The sequence below is a fragment of the Astyanax mexicanus genome, chromosome 20, assembly GCF_023375975.1.
Source record: "Astyanax mexicanus isolate ESR-SI-001 chromosome 20, AstMex3_surface, whole genome shotgun sequence".
Taxonomy (NCBI): domain Eukaryota; kingdom Metazoa; phylum Chordata; class Actinopteri; order Characiformes; family Acestrorhamphidae; genus Astyanax; species Astyanax mexicanus.
In genome coordinates, this window is record NC_064427.1 from 2,156,245 (window position 1) to 2,175,719 (window position 19,475).

The following is a 19,475-nucleotide window of genomic DNA, read 5'->3' on the forward strand; positions in this document are numbered from 1 at the left end:
TCTCTCGCTCTCTCTCTCTCTCCCCTGCAACGTGACTCACTGTGCACACAGCAGCGGCTCGCTCTCCCTCGCTGGTGTAGAGGGGAGAAAACAGGTTGACTGACTGATGGTTTGCCTGATTAACGGTGACAGAAGCACTCGATGGAGACTCGCGCACAGACAGCTTACTGCTGGCCTGCCTCACTGACAACAGCCACATTATTCGTCTAATAACAGAGGGAACGGCACGCAGAGCAGCTATTGCAGGGCACCAAAAGAGCCTCGCTCGACCGTGCAAGAGAAAAACGAGCAGCAATGGCCATTGTTGTTGTTTTGACTGTTTTTATCTGTTACTGCTGAGGATTCTGTGTCTTAGGGGACTGAAACAACATGGTTGGAATGCTTTCTTTAAAAGAAAGAGTTTTAAAGAGTCTTCTAAAAGAGTGGTGCATCTTTAAATTTAAGATTATAGTCCAATCACACTTAAATAATCTGACTTGTATATTAACCTTGTTCTACTATGGCATTGATCTCAAACCTTTTTTGTGTTTGTTTGGATCCAATCTGATCCACACAATTACTGTAAACTCTTGAGCTCTTGATTGTCTGAATTGAGTGTTAGATCTGATCTGCAGGACAGAAGCCCTCCAGGAAAATGTGGGTTGGTGATTCCTGTTCTACAGCAGATGATATAAAAACAAGCAATGACAGGTAAAGAAACCTTTGCCATACATCCTGAAGAAGCTCCGTTACCAGTTGATTGGATCCACTGTTAAAAACATCTGGGATCTTACCTGTCAGTCAATACACTTGGTATTTAAAAATAATATATACAGAACAAAACAGGTATTTTCACCAGATTTTACCAGCAGTTAATGATCAGATAAATTGTCTTATGTAGACATATCTACCAGTCTCTGGTAGCTAAGTTGTTTAAAATAAGAACACTGAATTGACCAAAAAAATTGTTTTCATCAAACTAGCATTTCCAAAGAAGTATGATCTCAAACCCTGCATCCACATAATTACTGTACTTTTCTTTTTATAATTCTTGATTGTCTGAATCAAATGTGAATTCAATCTGAACTGCAGGATAGTAGCCCTCCAGGAGAAGTTGGGTTGGTGACCCCTGTTCTATGATAAATTACATGAAAAAAGCAATGACAAGTCAAGTCATCATTTCATGCATTCTGAATGTTAACGTTTGGATCCAGTGTTAACAAAAAAGCTGAAATCCTATTTACCAGCCAGTCAGTCAACACAATTGGGGCCTTAAAACCTCTGGATGCCTTAAATTGATGCTGATCTAATGCATCTCACCCATTGAGAAAGACATCAGACTAAACATCCCTGAGGGAAACGTCGAAGCACGGCTCCTCCTTTTCATTTATCCGAGGAGCTCTTGAGGGTGAGCCCAGGACACTGTTCACATGTGAGGCCTCCAGGCTTAAAATAGAGCCATCAGGATCCATCCATTCCGCACAGCTTGCAGTCAGTGAGAGAAGAAGCGCACAAGTGCTGAAGCGCTGGTGGAGAACATCGGCCCACAATCCATACAGGGCATTCACTACACTTCAATCGCGCATGGAGTGAGCAGGCAAGAAATCTATTTAACCCACGCTGAGGCTTGACTTCTCGCTCGAAGAAGGATGGCGCCGTTTGCATAGACTTTTGTGGCGAACACTGCCTGTCATGGCGCTGCCACACGGAAGACAGTCATCTATACAGGTGCATGAATGCGCTGTTCTTTGTCGGTGGCCAGACAAAGTTCTCTACTGTCTTTCCAAAAAGAGAAAACTTGTGTGTAGGGCTGCACGATATAAAGTTTAAGCATCGTCATTGTGATGTGAGCATGCGCAACAGTCACATTGCAGGAAGTGTGACGTGTGTCGCTTAAGGCAACTAAATCATACATGTCATGTTGCAATGTTTTGATTTTTGCCACAAGAAGTAGATACACAGCGCTGTCTCTGTGTCTGTGAGAGTGACAGGCTGCTGTTGCATGTGTGAGAAGCACAAGTGGGAGGGGAAGAGCGAGGGAGGGGGGCAGGGGTAAACACGAGGTAACTGCACACATGGCCTCCATCCACATGGTTGGGCACGTGCTCGTAAATTCACATGTCGAAAGCTGTGCACCTCAGTTTCACGCAGATATTTTCAGTTACAACAATGTAATTTTTTTCCAATATCGTGCAGCCCTAGATCAGAGGATGTTCCGGAAACACTGTAAAAAGTTTTCTACGTCTTTCCAGGAAGTGAAAATATGGGTGAACCCAAGAAATCACAGAATGTTCAGGAAATTCAGCTCTTTTTCGAGGAAACACGAACTCTACACCCAACAGACTGAGAGCCGAAGCTGTGGACCATAAGAACAACCCCTGGATTTCCTGGAAGAAGGTGTGGGCCGTGGTCAGAGCTGAAGCTTCGGCCACAGGAAGAGCCAGTGACGCCGAGTACAGAGCAGTACACGTCAGAGAGCCAAGCCAACGTCACGCTGTGGGGGCTCTACACGCACTTCCAATGTGTGTCAGAGCGAGAGTCCAACTCCTGTACTGACTCACTCCACTGACACACATACACTTATACACACTGCACACACACTCTCTCTCTCTCAAGCTCACATACACACATGCTCATGCAAATGTGGCTTGATCTAGTACCCGGCACATTTGCAAGTCCTTAACAAACACAGTAGGAGTAGGAGAGGCTGGTTCAGCAGGCTGAAGCGAGAGAATTCATGCTGGAGCTTTTTGTTTTACTAACAGCAGGGGTGTGAGACAGTTGGGTCATCCCATAATACTGTGTGAACATGTACCATGATACTAGGGATGCTCAATATTGGTAAAAACGAGTGGTGACTAGTAACTAAGTACAAATACTTTTATCTTAAGTAGAAATGTCAGTTATCTCTGCTTGTGAACTATTTTCACATTTTCACACAATTATCTGAACTTTCTACTCGTTAAATTTTACTATTTTTATTTCAGCTTGTTTTTATTATTCCGGCTTCTCATTGTTTAATAAAACCCCTATCCAGATAAATCTCTCCATCCAGATAGAGTGAATCTGATTGTGATTGGATGTAGAGAAGTATAAACATATACCATTCCAACACCCTATTGGTTTATACTGTGATCCATCACACCTGCACACGCCCCCTGCATCATTAATGTGAACGGCCAGATAGTTCACTTTAAGAAATGTGATTTTTTATATATATTGTAAAAATGTTATGTCAGTCTGATTTTTTTTAATAACTGAAATTTTATTACTGTAAAAACACTGTAAAACACTGTAAAAACAATGGAATTGTAATTTTAAATGTTCTAATATCGTTACATCAACAAAAAAAATAATCTTAAAATGACTAAAATATTGTTTATTGCAATTATTCATGGTACAATAAATCATCCAAACAACAATTACTATTGAGACATACCTACAGACCAGAGGCCCAAAAATGGTGTTCCCCCAAACTAGCCACTAGCAACTTCCCCATGAAGTACCACGAATTTAATTTAAATAGAAAAGTATAAAAGAGACACAAAAAGCAAAGCAAACAAAAACACTGTCAGGATTTCTAAACAATGAACTTACAGTTCTGGTCCTGGAGTTGGAGGCAATGTCCATCACAATCTGGAAGCACAGTTCCTTGCATAAACCTGGCTACTAAACCTGGTAATTAAGAGAGGAGCTGAACCAATGGCATTTGAGCAGAGAAATAAAAACAAACTGTGCTGGACACCGGTCCTCTGGGAACAGCAAGGAACAAGGAGTTGTTGTGCTCCCTTTTTAGAGTTCCAATCGTCCTGAGTAAACATATTGTGATAAAAAAAAAAATGAGGGTGCACACTGTCCGCTCCCATCAGACAAACATAGCTGAGCAACAGAATCTCTAAATACTAACTGTTCTCTCATCAGTAGCCAGCTGACTTTTCATCACATAGCTAAAAAAGGAGCATCTGCTTCAACTCTTCAGATTCAGACACTGATAGATCTGTGTGTTAGCGGTGTTTCCAGGTCCTCCAGGCCTCCAGAAGCAGGACAGGGTTGGCTAGGTGTCACTCAGAGACTGATCTCTCCACTGCCTGGATTAGAGCAGTGTGGGAGGTGGGACAGGTGAAAGATCACACAGCTTACATGGTCCTGGCGGGCTTGGTCAAAACTTGTTTTGCTGGCGGTTAGGGAACAGTTGGATACTGGAGTTCTAGTGAGAATTCTAGGAGCTCTCTTCAGACTCTCTAAGGGTGTTTTCTTCACACTTGAACAGCCAGAACAAAGTTCGAACCAAAGGTTATGTTTTTGTTATGTTGTATAGCCAAGATTTGGTGTGGTTAGTTTTGGTTTCACACTGAAGTTTAGCAATTTACACTGACGGTATCTATCTTTACTTGACATACTTGACATTGATTTGTTTGGAAGTACGTTGGATGGTTATATCTTTCCAGTTTAGCAAGATGCCTTTCCAGGTGTTGTGCTGAATTCTACCTCTGCGTCAGAATCTGTCTCCCTTCAAGTGTGCATGCACCACACAGCAAAATGACACCAACAGATTCCATTAATTTCTGTTCATGAACAAGGGTTAATCTACAGTTACAGTAGACAGAGAATCACCTGAGTCGGATTTTGGCACAACACCTTTTCTTCTGCTTTTTCAAGTGTTTAATGGGCAATAGCCTGTATTAACTTCATGTAATGGGTCAACAAGTACAAGTACAAACTATCAAAAAATTTGTAGTTCTCTACCAAACTGCAAGCAAACAAACCAAACCATGGTTTAGTAAATCTGAACAGAGACCCAAAATTGGGCTAAACTAAAATTCGGTGCTTTTGTCTGTACAGTGCTTTGCAGTACTTTTCAAAACTGATCGACCAAAAGCACCACAAGTCTGGGAAGATCAAAAGAAACATACTATTCCTCCAAATACATTTAATTTAGCTTCTTTTCTTACTCAATATACTCGTTTTGAAAATATTTCTAGGATTTCCCTGTGCTCATTTAATCTCACTTCACTTTCAGCCTGATATTACTGGTAGAAAAGAAGTCAAACAGTGTTGCAGGAAATTGTTAGAACACGCTGTTAACAGAGGCTTTTGTATTCTAAATGTTAAAGGTTAACATTTAACCTTTAACAGGAATAAAAACCCACCAATTCTGGCGATACGATCATCAGACGCTAAATCTGAGTGGAACAAAATCAGAGTACTAAAGAAACACACACACACACTTCACTACCATCATCAGTACTGCCTGGACCACGTCCATTTTGATCATGCAATACATTACCATTTCAAATAACTGCCCACGTCACGTCTTGCTCTGCTTTGTGCAAGACTGGAAAAGGAGAGAGCGTGCGATAGAGACTCAGCGCTAATGAGGCATCTATCAGGACCCACAGTGTCCCTGTCACAGTGTACAGAGGATCCATTAACCTGAGTGACCTTGCGTGGCTGATTCTACCCGGCACTAAGCGGCCATGCCGGCCCTGCCTGAGGAGAGGCCTCCAGGATGAGCCCATTACCGCCGGCTTCAGCTTCTTCAGCCAGCCAGCTGAGCCTCCACCTCACCAGCTGATCACATGCGCTTCTCTCCAGAGGGTGGGGAAGGGGCTGTGTCCCGGGTCAGGGGGCGGATCAAGAAAGGGTTCACACTGAAGAGGCAGGTTTACCCTGTGCTGAGTGTTTCAGGCCAGGCTTTTCAAAAGTGATTTGAATTTCATTTCCAAAACAAATCAAAGTTGTGGAACGGTACTAAGCAAATAGTTCTCCAAAGAAGAAGAAGAGAAGGGGGTGGAAAGTCAAAGATCTGGCAATGTTTGTCCTACAGTGTTTGTTTATATATATATATATATATATATATATATATATATATATATATATATATATATATATATATATATATATATATATATATATATATATATGCACAATATCCAAATATCCTGTCCATATTATCGATCAAATATCAGCAATCGGATCACGTATATTCCAAAGGATCTGAATTGGGTGAAAAAGATCCAGATCACTGATTATCTAAAATAGTAAATGTTACATTTTTACTCAAAAAGTTCACTATAGACTCTGCTGAATGCGTGCAGTTAGAATGCTAGTGTTTGTCCTCAATTAAAGCACTCATTTCAATTCAGTAACTTAACAAATAAGCATCTCTTAAAAATATAATAACTAGTATCGGATTAGGCTCGGTATTGGCAGATACTCAAAATCTCATGATTGTGATTGGGACACCCATAAAATAAAGTAAGTCTTTCTGATGCTGTAAAATCGACCTAAAAGCAAAAATGCCCTTCCGATGGAAGCAAATCAAGAAAATACAAAAACACACCCCACAAGGGTCATAAAGCACAAGCCCACCCCCTTTCCTTGTTCTCCTTTTGTCCTCATAATGATGAATTGGTCCTGTACGTCCTCGCATAGGGAGGTACGCCATATGGAGAGTGTGAATGATGACATGGAGTGGTTTTCTCTGGTGGCCAGATTAGAAGGAAACAAGCTTATTTAGGGAGTAGCTGCGTGGCAGGGCAGAGTGGCGGCGAACCTGCGTCAGAGCCCGGCACAACGCTGATGGGAAGATTAGACAGAGGCCAGCACTGCAGATGAAAACCACAGGAAGAGAGTCTAACTAACCCAATGTTTCAACATCTGTGACTGCGTTAGGCGGGACAGCGAATAAGCCTCAATTCCCTTTGGATAAGCGACGGTCCACAAAACCGCACCACTGACAAATTGATCAACAAACTACTTATTTTAGAATTTAGGGTTTGCCTCAATTTTTTTTTTATCATTCCTGCCAACTGTTGTTGATCTTGTTCACCATTGGCAAGAGGGGCGTGCTATATCGTATCATATGGTACACAATAATATCAATAAAAATTAACTAAGCTGACGTATTTTTTTTCTCCATCGATAAACTGAAACACAAAGATTTGCTGACCAAATTTCCATGATTTTTCCAAAACTTTCTGGGCATTTTTATTTTTCCAAAACTGGAAATTTCCAGGTTTTCCCCATCGAACCCTAATTACTGTATTTGTCGTATTTTCTTTATTAGACTATTTTGATTTTATACAAAATCAGGGTCTGGGTAAGTTACTTTTTAAAAATACTCTTGGAATTTATTAAAAAACAACCTGGCATCACAGTGCAAACGTGATAAGCCAGTCGTTTTTCCAACTTTTTCAAAATGCAGACTCCAAATTTTCTTTTTTTAGTGGAAGCTGTGTGTGTAAATGCAAATGTCCAGATAAGTTGTACCAGACATTTTTTTTGTTTGTTTTAGACATTAGCCAGTTTTAGACTTTATCCAACCAGCCCTCCGGTACAAAGTCTGGGTATTGTCCGAGTGAGCCAAGGTGTAGATAGATTAGGTAACTTTTCAGGAAATTCACGGCGTTTATCTGAAACGGATGCTAAAAAAAGGCCAGCTTCTCCACCACATGTCCAAATGACATGAAACTTTTCTAGTGGTCTAACACAGAAATCTTCAGCTGTGCACTATATCTGTAAAAGGGAAGTTCTGGATAATGGCCAGACACAATTCTATGTCCCTTAGTTTATGTGTGTTTTAAAAAAAAAAAATTATATATATATATAATGAAAAAAAGCAAGGGGTCTAAAGGTCTAAAGGATGACCAATAACGCAATCAAATTCATCCCAAGGCAGAAAGATCCCTGCAATCAGCACAAAACACAACAGTGTCTTTCTTTGGATGCATCTCACTGCCTTAAGGAAACTAGAAGCCAAATTAAGACTTCAAATCACTTAGTATAACCTGCTACTTGAACCATTTAACAGCGTCTAAACATTTTTGCGGGTGGTTCATCACCAGCACAGTAGCCCTTTTCCAAGGTATGCATTACAAGACATAAAACACATGATCTAATCCTCCTTATCAGTACCAGCTGTCAGCACAGTAACCTAAAAATAAATAGAGGATCGTGATTAAGAATGCGTGGGACATGTCTCACATTGCATGGGACACAATGCTAGCAACCCTGTGCTAGCGGTGAACTTGAAATGCATACATTTCTCCAGTTTCAAATCCTGAAACAGAAGATGAAGCAGAAGGCCTGCACCTTCTTGTTTATCATTTCACGTGCTGTACTGTACATTTCCCAAAATCAATTATCATCAAGCTAATCAAAAATACATTGAACCCTACACTGAACACATCCAGGCATAAAGGTGTAGAGCTTAGCATATTCCATGAGTAATTAAATCACCAAGGCCAGGTGGAGGAGAATAAAGGAGAACCCATTAGACTCTAGCTGTCCATCTGAACACCCTCTTTACTCACATTCCCAAGATTCCTAGCAGCTGGTAGAAAGGTACTCTGCGCTGACCCTGGTGACCCTTGCGCGCTGATATCCAAGACAAAGTGTCTTTTCCCCTCCTCATCTTTCAGAAGAACCAACAGTCCTCAGGCCACAGAGCCTTCAGGAGCAATTTGGGTGAGTGGTCCAAAAAGCCTCACGTCCTATAGAGATCAAAGCTGTTCCTGTGTACCCAAACATACTGGGGGAAGCGAAAGAACATCAATTTGCAGAGCAAACGGCAGCTGTTCTGAAAGGGAGAGTTACCTGCCCCCACTGCACTGCAGAGACCACCCCTTCCCCCAATCTTAAGAGTACAACCCTCAGTTGTTCCTGCGGCCCTTCCAAAAAGCCTTTTCTGCAGACGTTCAAAACATGGACAACCAACGAAAACTACGTTTGCTTGCATTAGATTGGTACAGTAGTCATTAGCAGTTTGTAGTTTTGGAAATTACACTATTGTTCAGTATTTTAAAAAAAAATTCTAGAGTTTTTTCAAATATGCACAGCCAAAGAATTTCTACATTTAATTGCATTAGTTTAGTACATTAGTCGTTTGCAGTTTTAGAAGATGCACGGTTGTTCATCCTTCCAAAAAGCCTTTTCTGGAGATTTTCAAAACATGGACTACCAACTAAAACTACATTTGATTGTATTAGATAAGTACATTAGTTGTTTGCAGTTTGTAGTTTTGGAATATGCACTACAGTTCAGCCTCCCATAAAAGGATTTTTCAAAATATGAACAGCCAAATAATTACTACATTTAATTGCATTAGTGAAAAGGTTCCACAAGTTTTATCAACTTTTACACAACCTGAGCCTGTTGTAATAGGTCTACCTTTCACTTTTTAAACGCAGAGTTCGGCATTAATGGTCCGGTCTGGGTTTTCCACGTTACTCTGGGCATGAGAGAATGTGTTAGGAAGCCAGGCTGCAGTTGGGAATGCTAATCACGCAGGGATGACCACAAGGCAGTTCGAGTGTGTCTCGACACCTTGGCAAGCCCTCTCACTCTGGCTGCAGAGCCTAACTAACAAAAGAAAGGCGTCAGCCTGGAATATGGTTCAGAGGTTTGGGGAACCATGAGAAGCTCAGAAGAACCACTGGCCTCTTTGGAATCGAATAGGATGGACAAACGCACCACAAGGCTACGTTCACATTACCAGTCTGTGGTAAAGCGGTGATGCAAATAAAGAAAAAAAGAAAAAAAAGAGTAACTCTCCCACTATACACCTCTTCATAGAGATGGTTAATTATCTATACTGAATGGAAATGATGGCCTTCTCCTTAAGACTACATAAAGAAAAAGAAATGAGGTATGTACTAGTGGAAGTGGACTGGGTTTGCAGACCAGCTATCTAGAAATGAAGAATACTTTTGTAAGTATGGAAAATTGTCTTTTTTCCCCCCGTCTGCATCAAACATACGTAAAAATATGTCATTTTATTTCAGGGATACATTTATTCACAAATGTGAAACACCAACATAGCCAAATCTGATCAGATGAAAAAATAAATAAATAAGTAAAAATCAGAGCTGATTAATGAGTCTTGTAACAGGAAAGTAGCCTGAGGCAGCAGGAGCGCAAAAAGGTGGTTTAGGGGGTGGACTTATCCAGGTCGATGCCCACTAGCCTGCTTTTTGATCTAACAGAGGTGAGTATAGGGAGGTAATGATGCAGTGAGTTACTAAGGATCTTCTCCATGCACAAAAGCCAGTCAGTCAATAGGAGGTCGGCCATTTCTGCTTCCATCTGTCTGACAGAGTGCTGGCTGCGAGGGGGAAAACAGGAGGCAGGACATGGACAGATTACACAGGCAGGGCTATCTGATCATCTCCAGGCTGTTCAGTCTTACTACTACTGCTACTACTACAACCACCACCCGCCTGTTAACACTCCTGTTCATGTCTGACCAAGACCTCAGCAGAACCCGATAGGGAAATTGTGTTTTTATGTTTTTATACTGATATGAAAAGCCTGGACCCATGCTAACATTCAGCATTTCTCACATCTTCATTGGCTAACGATAGCGTTCCAGTTGTCTTTCATATAGTCTCAGCCAAGAACGCCTGATAACAGATCAAATTAAATCCTGAGAGCAGCCCTGCTGTGAAAATTAACAATACAGCAAGGTACTGCACTGTGATAAAGACCACCCAGGACAAGCAGTTAACACCATGGATAACAGTTGATACAGGCCTAGTGCTCTCCTAGGAGAGTAAAATGCCTCATCTTTCCTTATTTCCTGTTGATTGCCATGTAGTGAGTTATACAAAGCAGACACTGCTGCCTTCTCTGTCTTGGTAGTTTCTTGGTTGATCCAGATCATCTAAACCATCTAAATCTGGCTGCAACTAAATGGCAATTTATACTTCTGCATCAAACCTACGCCGTAGCCTATGCCGTAGTTCGACGCACACATTGCTGAAAACGCAACTAAGTGCTGTGCAACATGGACAGACGCAGCTGTGATTGGTCTGCTGTGCCTCTCGTTCCCGCCCACACATTCCCTCCTTAGTGGTTTAAACTACAGAGCCGCTGATATGCGCACGCAGAGGTATAAACATGCTCCGCTGCATAGCGCATTTTGCTGTATACGCGTAGGCTATGGCATAGGTTAGACGCAGAAGTTTAAATTGGGCCAAAGGCCGACCGTTTGGGCCTTTTCTTAGACTCTTAGACAAAGAAACTAGACCTCCAAAAACTTGTACTAATGTGCAACATTTTAAACAAACAATATAGTAGCTAATTTATTTTTTCCACTGAAGGTTAAAAAACTTTTTTAAAGCATTGCTGCACTGTTTCAGTACTGCTAAAAGAAGAGTCAAAGAGAGCTAAAGTGCTCTCCACAGACCAAAATAAAGTCTCTATAGTTTTATAACAGAAAACACCCAAGGCCCCAGATGTGCAGCAAACCAGTGAATCTTTACATCATTAAGGCTTCCAATCAAACTGCAAGACTAGACAAATAACAATTCCAACACAAAAAATTATTTCTATTCCTGCATGTAAACCATCCATCCAGTCATGTTGTAAATAAGAGATAAAGATCAGGACTTCTTACAGTAATACTCATCTTTTGCTCATATTACCGCCAGACAGCTTTAGTACAGTACTGGATGTGCACTAATGACTCCTGTAGCATTAGGCTTGGAATTACCCCATTTTGAAATAGACTTATTTGGGAATGTAAGGGTTTGTTCACAAGTAGAAACTTGCCCTATCCATTTGAATTGCAAACTTATTTGGAAACTCACTGTTGCAGTAAATTACTCAATGCAGTCTCAATCATCCACACACACGCCTGTCTGGGAGGAACGAATGACGGCAGTTTCCTAGAAACACAACAGAAATATAGCTTAAATAGAGCTCAATTGGCCTGTCCTTTTACAATCAAGGACACGAGGAACAATTTCAATCTAGCTCAGAAGAATGAAGAGGTTTACAACTATAGAGGAAATCAAGCAAACCAATATTACAGCCCAATCCTGCGCTTCTGAGTGGATAACGTGCTATTCCGATCACACTTACAGCTCTGCTATTGATTGGATTGATTTGCGCTTCAACATCTTGATGTTTAATGGTGGACGAGCCCCTTGCTCTGCTGTCATATGATCCCATTATACCCTCTAAGCACATCCCTCCCCTGAGTGGGGGGTCCCGTCTTAATAAAGCCCATTTGTGTGCGAACAAGTGGGGTATTCCTCAGAAATTCAACCCGGCTCTTTTAGAGACGGCGACCACAAACCCAAGCTCAAGAGCAGGACTTGATATAATTCAAGCTTCACGCTGATCCTTCCCACACGCCCACAATAGGCTGATCCAGGCGGGCGGTCGGTCTAGGTTGATTATTTCAACACTGCTGGCAAGGCTCAGCCTGTGGTTATAAAAAGCCGGCTCAGACTGCGCTCTACAGCGGCACACAGGCAGACACAGGAGCGAGGACAAGGCCATGAGACTGACACAGAGATAGTGTAGCGTTGGTCTTTGTGCTGGTGTCTTCTCTGTGGGCGGCACACACTCATGCACTTGCGGTTTCTTTTTGACCTAAAGCTCTGCACTTACCTCAGGGTCCCCCTGCAAGGCCAGATCAGGTCCCAGACATTGAAAAGTCCATAAGAGTCCATGTCAGCTTCTTGAAAGTTTATTAAATAACAGGTACAAGATATAAATAACTGGATCTATGAATGGTGAAGGCCCTGTATTGAAAGCACTTTAGCTCAATAGTTAATTTTCCCCTTGCTTTTACTTATAAATGATGACAAAGATATAACCACAAACAGCTAGGCCTGTAGTATATATCACACTTGCTATTACTTCAATATATTTAGCGGCCATGATGCCACTTTGGAAATTCCTCATCATAACAAAGTTTCGAGATTGATAAAACTTGACAGCTATTAGTAATGATATAAATTTATGAGTCAAGTCATTTCAAGATTGGTTTACTCCATGTGAGTTTCATAGAGCTTAAAAATTCATTGCATTGTTACTTAGCAAGCAGATCAGAGAATATACTACATATATAATGGTATATTGGAGGTAAGTTATACGGACAAAAGTACGCTTGCAGATTCGTTGTTTATCTTGCTTTTATTGGATTTACTGTCTCAAATATCCACTGAAGGAAGGCTTCTTGCAAGATTTACATGACTTTTTATTTTTGCAAACATCGTAAGTATATATTTTGCAAGAAGATCCCTTTATAGAAAATAAGGCTTAGCCACTATGAAAAGAAATAAGCAGAATATACTAGTCAATAAATTCCATATATCATGGAAGTTTAAACTTTATATCCATCTGGCCTTAAGAATGGTGCCAATATGTTCATGTTTATGTTTATCTGCTCCAGAAAGTCTTATTCAATGGCAATACTGATATACAAGCACTAAACATGCTGTGTGGGTCCATATAATTTGCACAAAAAATGTGTCAGCAACTTGTAAAGCTTTAAAGCATGTACACTGACAGTATTTATTTATTAATGAACGTATATATTGTACATTACTTTGCACTTAATTTATGCTCATAATACCACTGGATACATTACATATAACTGCGCTGTAAACTGATTTAACTAATCTCAACCCTATTAGAAAATACCATTTAAAGAATCCAAATTTATAAAGCATCACTTTTCAAAAACTGTTAAAACAGTTATTTACAGAACAATCAAAAGAATGCCAATTGACTATTCTAGGTGTGAGGAAACTAATCTCCCAAAACATCATCTATTGTCCTCTAGTGCAAGCTCCAAATTAAATCACCATTCATCCTTTTGTTGCTTCTCCACAGCTCCTGTTGTCACAACCTTAAAAAAATTGCTGTCTTCACACTGCAGCTCTGGGCCAAGGTCAACCGCAGTGTTTGCTCAACTCAAGGTTAAAAAATAAAGTGATAGATTTCCGGGTACACTGGGTCTATTTTAAAAGCTGGCTCCTTCCCACCAACACATGACATGCTAATTGATCTGGCCTATTAATAGCCAATGTTTGCAGAGAAGGTAGTGGACATTCTCCAGTCAATTAAGATATGATTAGGGGATTAAAAAGCATCTCTTCTTTGCTGAACATGTGTGCAGAGGGTGGGGAAGAGCAGAGGCTAAACAGATTGGCTTCAGTTTTACTGAAGTGTTGTCAGTGTGAATGAAAACAAAGAGTGCAATAAGATCTTATATAAAACCGAAGTCCATACATTAGGCTAAACATTCTTGGAAACCCAAACATCGAGTCTGGCTTAACGTCCCACATGTAAATGAGCTGACCGATGCAGCGCTTGCTTTCAGGAATTGGCCTTGGGTGGGAGGCAGAAACTTCAGCCACTTATCAATAATTTACTAAACCCTTACGGCAAGAGGCGCTTTTAATAAACATTATCTTGACACTGGCAGGCCCATATAATACGAGAAATGCGTCACACGAGATCAATCTGTGCTGCCTTTTACTCTCCTGACTAGATTTTATTTTTTGGTTTAGACTGTTGAGTTGAGAGTGTAAGTAATATAGTAAAATACAGAAGTCCTGAAAACATCTAAAAGTGGGTCAAGGGTCTAAACATACTTCAAATATCGGAAGCAAAGAGAACTTGCTTAGAAGACATATTTAGAAATGGAGTGATGAATGGAGTAATTCACTCTACAAGATGACTATTTAAGATGCCAGTTAACCCGCTGAATGATGAAGACAAATTTATAGTTTTTTTATTAAGCCAATACAGACTTTACTACATAGTTTGCGCAAGTGGCCTACGCCATTATGAGCATTTATAATTGTGCCCTGGTGACTGCATCGCCAATACAATAGTTGGAGATGGGGTTTTTAGGTGAAGAGGAGTTGTACAGTTTAAATTATCCAAATTTCCAGACTTTCCTTAGTTAATCCTACCTCTCCTCTCTCCTTAATCCATGTTTATCCACAACAGATTTCAAAACTGGCGTAAAGTGAAGGTGAGAATACAATGCTCAGCAGACCAATCACATTTAAAGCAGTTTGCATTGATGTATTGAGCAGTTATATTTTTGGGAAGGTGCACGACAGTCTAGCATAGTGTAGGCTACAACATAGGGTACATGTAGGCACAACTGTGTTTTGTTTGGTGTTTGGTGACTGATGCAGCATATTGTGCATATTGTGTGGCATCCCACAGGGCTCTCTTTTAGGCCTTATAAAACTAATGTTTATTAGGATACTATTGTAGTTAGAAAAATTAAGAGATATGGACTAGTTTACTGGGTCATCGTTAATGCAGCACAGTGTTTCAATAGTCATAAACACTTCACAAAATGAGACATCATTGCCTACTACTTAGAATTTTTGATGTATTGACTATTTTTAATAGGTGCCAGTGAAAAGGAGCACAGAATTAACTCTGAATTCATGTTATTCTTTTCTCTGTGGCAAACAAACCAATTGTCTACGCAGGGAGATGCTGATCTGAAATGAATGATATTTTGTACTTGTGTAGTAGAGATAAAAACAAAATTTGCATTATATCTCTATGTTACCACATAATGTAATAATAAATGGGTGATATTAGACAAAGCAGTGCCTAATGAAGGGAATATAAACAACAGGGGAGTCAACATGGCCACAATTTGACCCTTGGAGAAGGCATCTGTAGCCTACCTGTTCTCTGACCCATAAACACGGAGTCTGTAGTATGAGACAGAGCAGGACATTGGCTCAGTACAAGATCCTCACCATCTGTCCATGTCACCTCCTGTGCAGCGTTTTCAAGCCAGGCTGCACTGGCCCAAAACCCTACCTGGGCCAAGTGCAGTTCTGTAGTAAAAATCTGCAGAACATTAAAAACAGCGCTTACAGAGTGCAGGTGAACTCTCACTGACTGTCCCACGGGAAGAAGAATGCAAGTAAAATGCAGGCCTGCCGGAGTACTGCACGACATAACGCCCAGGCCAAGAGAACCCTGCTGTTTAGTGTACCGCCAACATGTAGCTAGAGTGCCTGGGTGGAGTGTCCATAATGATGGTAATGTGGAGGCATTGTGATGCATGTAACCCCCTCCTGCATTTTCTCCAAATTTCCACACCTAACTCATCCGCCAAAATCCTGGGCATGTACTGAAATGGTTCTAAATAGTCAGGGATTTACCTGGGAATGCAACTTAAATTTGGCAAATGAATTTGTAGTTTTTAAAGCAAGACAAATACATACATATTTTATTTAATTAATGCAATGGAGTGAAAACACAAATTGCTAAAAATTGCTAAAACAATTACCACACAAAAATGTCCCAAAGGAGAAGTCCCTTTCTCACTGAACTCTTAGCAACAGACCTTTAACCAGGTAAGCTGAGGTTAAATGACCTACAAGGCCTGTTCTCAAGGGGTGTGTCAGATCTGCATGTATTATGAATGCAAGAGGCCAAAGAGGCGATGATGGTTTGCATTATAAAACAGTTTCATTACATCTATGACACCATGCACACTTTCACATTCTGAACAGTAACAAACCAAAGGTGAAATGTGTGTTATTAAGTAACATAGAAAATAAGTCAATTACAAATACACAAATTATAACTGGCTAAGCAAGTAATAGCCACAAGCGTAATGCAAATATTAAACAATCTGAAATAAACACTGTTTTAACAGCCATAAAAGAACAATCACTGCCCACAACTTCTACCTACAACTACTGGTATCACTGCACTGATACACCATCTTGGTCAGATTATTGTGAGAAAAAGGAGGGAAAGTTCTAAACAAACAATATGGCAAACTGTTTTAGCCTAAAATAATCCCAGTGATACAACTCGTGCCTTATATTAGAGATCAACTATGAAATATTTATTAGTAACACTGAGATCTACAGACCTATATAGGCATGCTGACTAGTCATATTTCCAAGACCACATATTCTTAATGGAAAGTTTTTACTGGTCAGAATTACAGTGTATAGATAGCTACATCTGTAATTACAATTTTTCTAGTAAAATAGTACTTATAGATATTAAATTATAAGTATGAGAGTTTTAAGTAAGGAATATGTCAATATTAATAAAATTCTCTGTAAATCAATTGTAACATATGACTAGTCAGAATTACAATAATGTTTTTATAAATCTGTATATCTGAATTTCCTACCAGTATAGATATCTATACTAACAACTAGGTAGCTAGCCAACCTAACTATATTAGATAAGAGATTAGATTTTACATTTAAAACCGAATTTTCCGAGTTACGAATCGGATATCGGTGTTTAAACTCCTTAAAACATAGCTAGTTATGTCAGGTAACGTTACCTTTGGCTACAGTTTTAATATAACGTTAAGCTATAAAAACGAAAAATGTCATATACAAACATTGAAACACAGAGTTAGCTAGCTAGCTAACGTTACCACCAAAACAAGCTATAAGGAAAAAGAGGGAATTTCAACCACTATTAAAATAAGAAATACTGTAGCTAACTAACATATTAAAGTTCTCAGAGGGAAAATATAGCCAACAATCGCTCCAGTTAACAAAATTAGATGAGTCTGAGAGACTGTATAATCACACATTTTTGGTAAACTAGAACAATTCACAGCTAACGTTAGTGCTTTTGAAACCGAACGACCTAGCTAGGTAGCTCAACAAACGAGCTATGGCAAGGCTGCCTGCTAGTTAGCTAACCGGCTAACTTCTCAGTACATTTAAACCAGCAATGCTAGCGACGGATAGACGCGCAGTTAGCACGAAGCTAGAACGTAAGCTAAGAGGCTAACTTCCCCGTAATTTTTAGGCAGAAATGCTAGTGGGGGCTAGAAGCAGCGTTAACACGAAGCTAGCCTAGTGAGCTAACAAGCTAGCTTAGTTCCCCGTTCGCTTTAACAAACAAAGCTAGTGGCGGCTAAGAGCAAAGTTAGCACGAAGCAAGCCAGTAAGCTAACTGGCTAACTTCCCCATTTGCTTTAACCAGTAAAAGGTATGAGCTGCTAAGAGCAAAGTTAGTAAGCTAACTGGCTCATTTCTCCGTTCCGTTTTAACCAGCGAAGCTAGCGGCGTCTAGAAGCAGCGTTAGCGCGAAGCTAACTAACTAGCTAGCGTTAGAAAGCTAACGCTAACGAACCAGGAGCGAGCATGAGCAGCCAAATTCAAATAATTAAAGTAATAGTCAAACAAAACGAACGAAACCAAGTCAATTGAATAAATCGATAGATTTGATTGGTCTGATTTAACGTGATACTCGCCAACCAACAATTTTAGCCTTATAGATTAGCGAAATAGCTTCTTACCTTAGGACTCCAACTGCCCGAGGTTGCTCTGCTCGTTGATCCGTGTTCCGCGGTAGGAAAGTCGGATACCTCAGCGAAAAAAGCCCGCTGTTCCGAACAGCGAAGCGACGCCTAGCCAAGCAAGCTAACTAACCTAACCTATTTAAATCTCTCTCGGCTTCTCGTTTTCAGTCCGTCTCCGTGAATGTTTCAGTCGAAAGCAGATAAAAGCAGCGGTTCTCGTGTCCTGGTTGTAACTTAAAATCCATCTAAAAAAGGTTAAAATCAGACAAAAAACAGGCTACAATTCACCAGTCTCAGTCTTCCAGCTCCAGCCGAGGCTGTGTTGTGCGCTACGGGCTCGCGGAGAGCAGCATAACCGGAGGAACAGGAGACTGAGCTCCGGATCGATGCGGAGTCTGTAACGTTACCCCCGGCCGTATTTTCCTCGGCTCGACTGCATTCCTCCTCTCTGTTGCACAATGAGCCGCTATAATTTATTCATGAGATCATGGGGATGGAGGTGCTCTCTGTCGGAAGAAAGAGAGGCACTTTTTCTTTTTTCTTTTCTCTTTTTTTCTCACTCACCCCCAGCGCACCCCCCCCCCCCCCTCTCTCTCCCAGCGCTCAGACCAGATTAGCTGATCGTCCATCCAGAAGCTCTGCTGGATGAGGATGAGGAGGATGAAGATGCTGATAATGATTTTCTAAATTATTTCATAAATTAATTTAATTGTGTAGTACACTGTTCACTATAATACATTTAAACACGAACATGACTGTAGAACACTTGTAATCAAGTATTGCAAAAAAAATCTTTTTATCTTGTATTTATCTTGTATTTATATGCCAAATTTCATGGCACACGAGATTGGTGTGTGGGATCTCCTGAAAAAAAAATATCATAATAAAAAAAAAGTGTTGTGGCCTTTTAAGATACTTAAAAAAGAACTCGAATAAAAAAATAAATAAAAGAAAAGTAAATTATTTAAAAGGCTTCCACCTTTTCTTTTTTTTGTGGGGGGGAGGGGGAGGTCATTATAATAAAAAAAATGTGTGGTGGCTCCAATTTATACAAATAAAATAAAAAAAAGAAAACTTCACTTAAAAAAAAAACTTCACCAATCACTTAAAAAGCGTTTCAGAGTACTTAACACAGATCTAATTTATACAAAAAATATTTAAATGATTTTTTTTCCAATTTATGCAAAAAAAAAATAAAAGAAATTAAAAACATTCACTTCTAGATTACTAACCATGTCAAAGAAAAATAATAGAAAATATAGGTTTATAATAGGTTATTTTTTTTAGCATTTTGAGCATTGCAATTGAATTTAACTTGAGTAAAATGTCTTTGGAATAAATGTAATAAATATTGTAACATTGTATCTGAAAGAGGAATCCCCTGCAAAAAAAGTTGAGGAAGTTGTTTAGGCGATGTCAAAAATTA

The 19,475-nt window shown here is 40.0% G+C and overlaps 1 protein-coding gene across 3 annotated transcripts in view; it reads right to left on the reverse strand.

The window, feature by feature from the left end:
- Positions 1-18,587, reverse strand: part of zmiz2 (zinc finger, MIZ-type containing 2) — a 52,444-nt gene extending 33,857 nt beyond the window's left edge. The window contains exon 1 of one of the 3 annotated variants that reach the window (XM_007250269.4): positions 18,047-18,587. The gene's annotated coding sequence lies outside the window, so the exon portion shown is untranslated. Of the gene's footprint in view, positions 1-3,576; positions 3,600-11,570; positions 11,594-18,046 lie in introns of those variants that run through there. The other 2 variants (XM_022680824.2, XM_022680823.2) reach the window with 2 other exon arrangements.
- Positions 18,588-19,475: the final 888 nt, after the last annotated feature.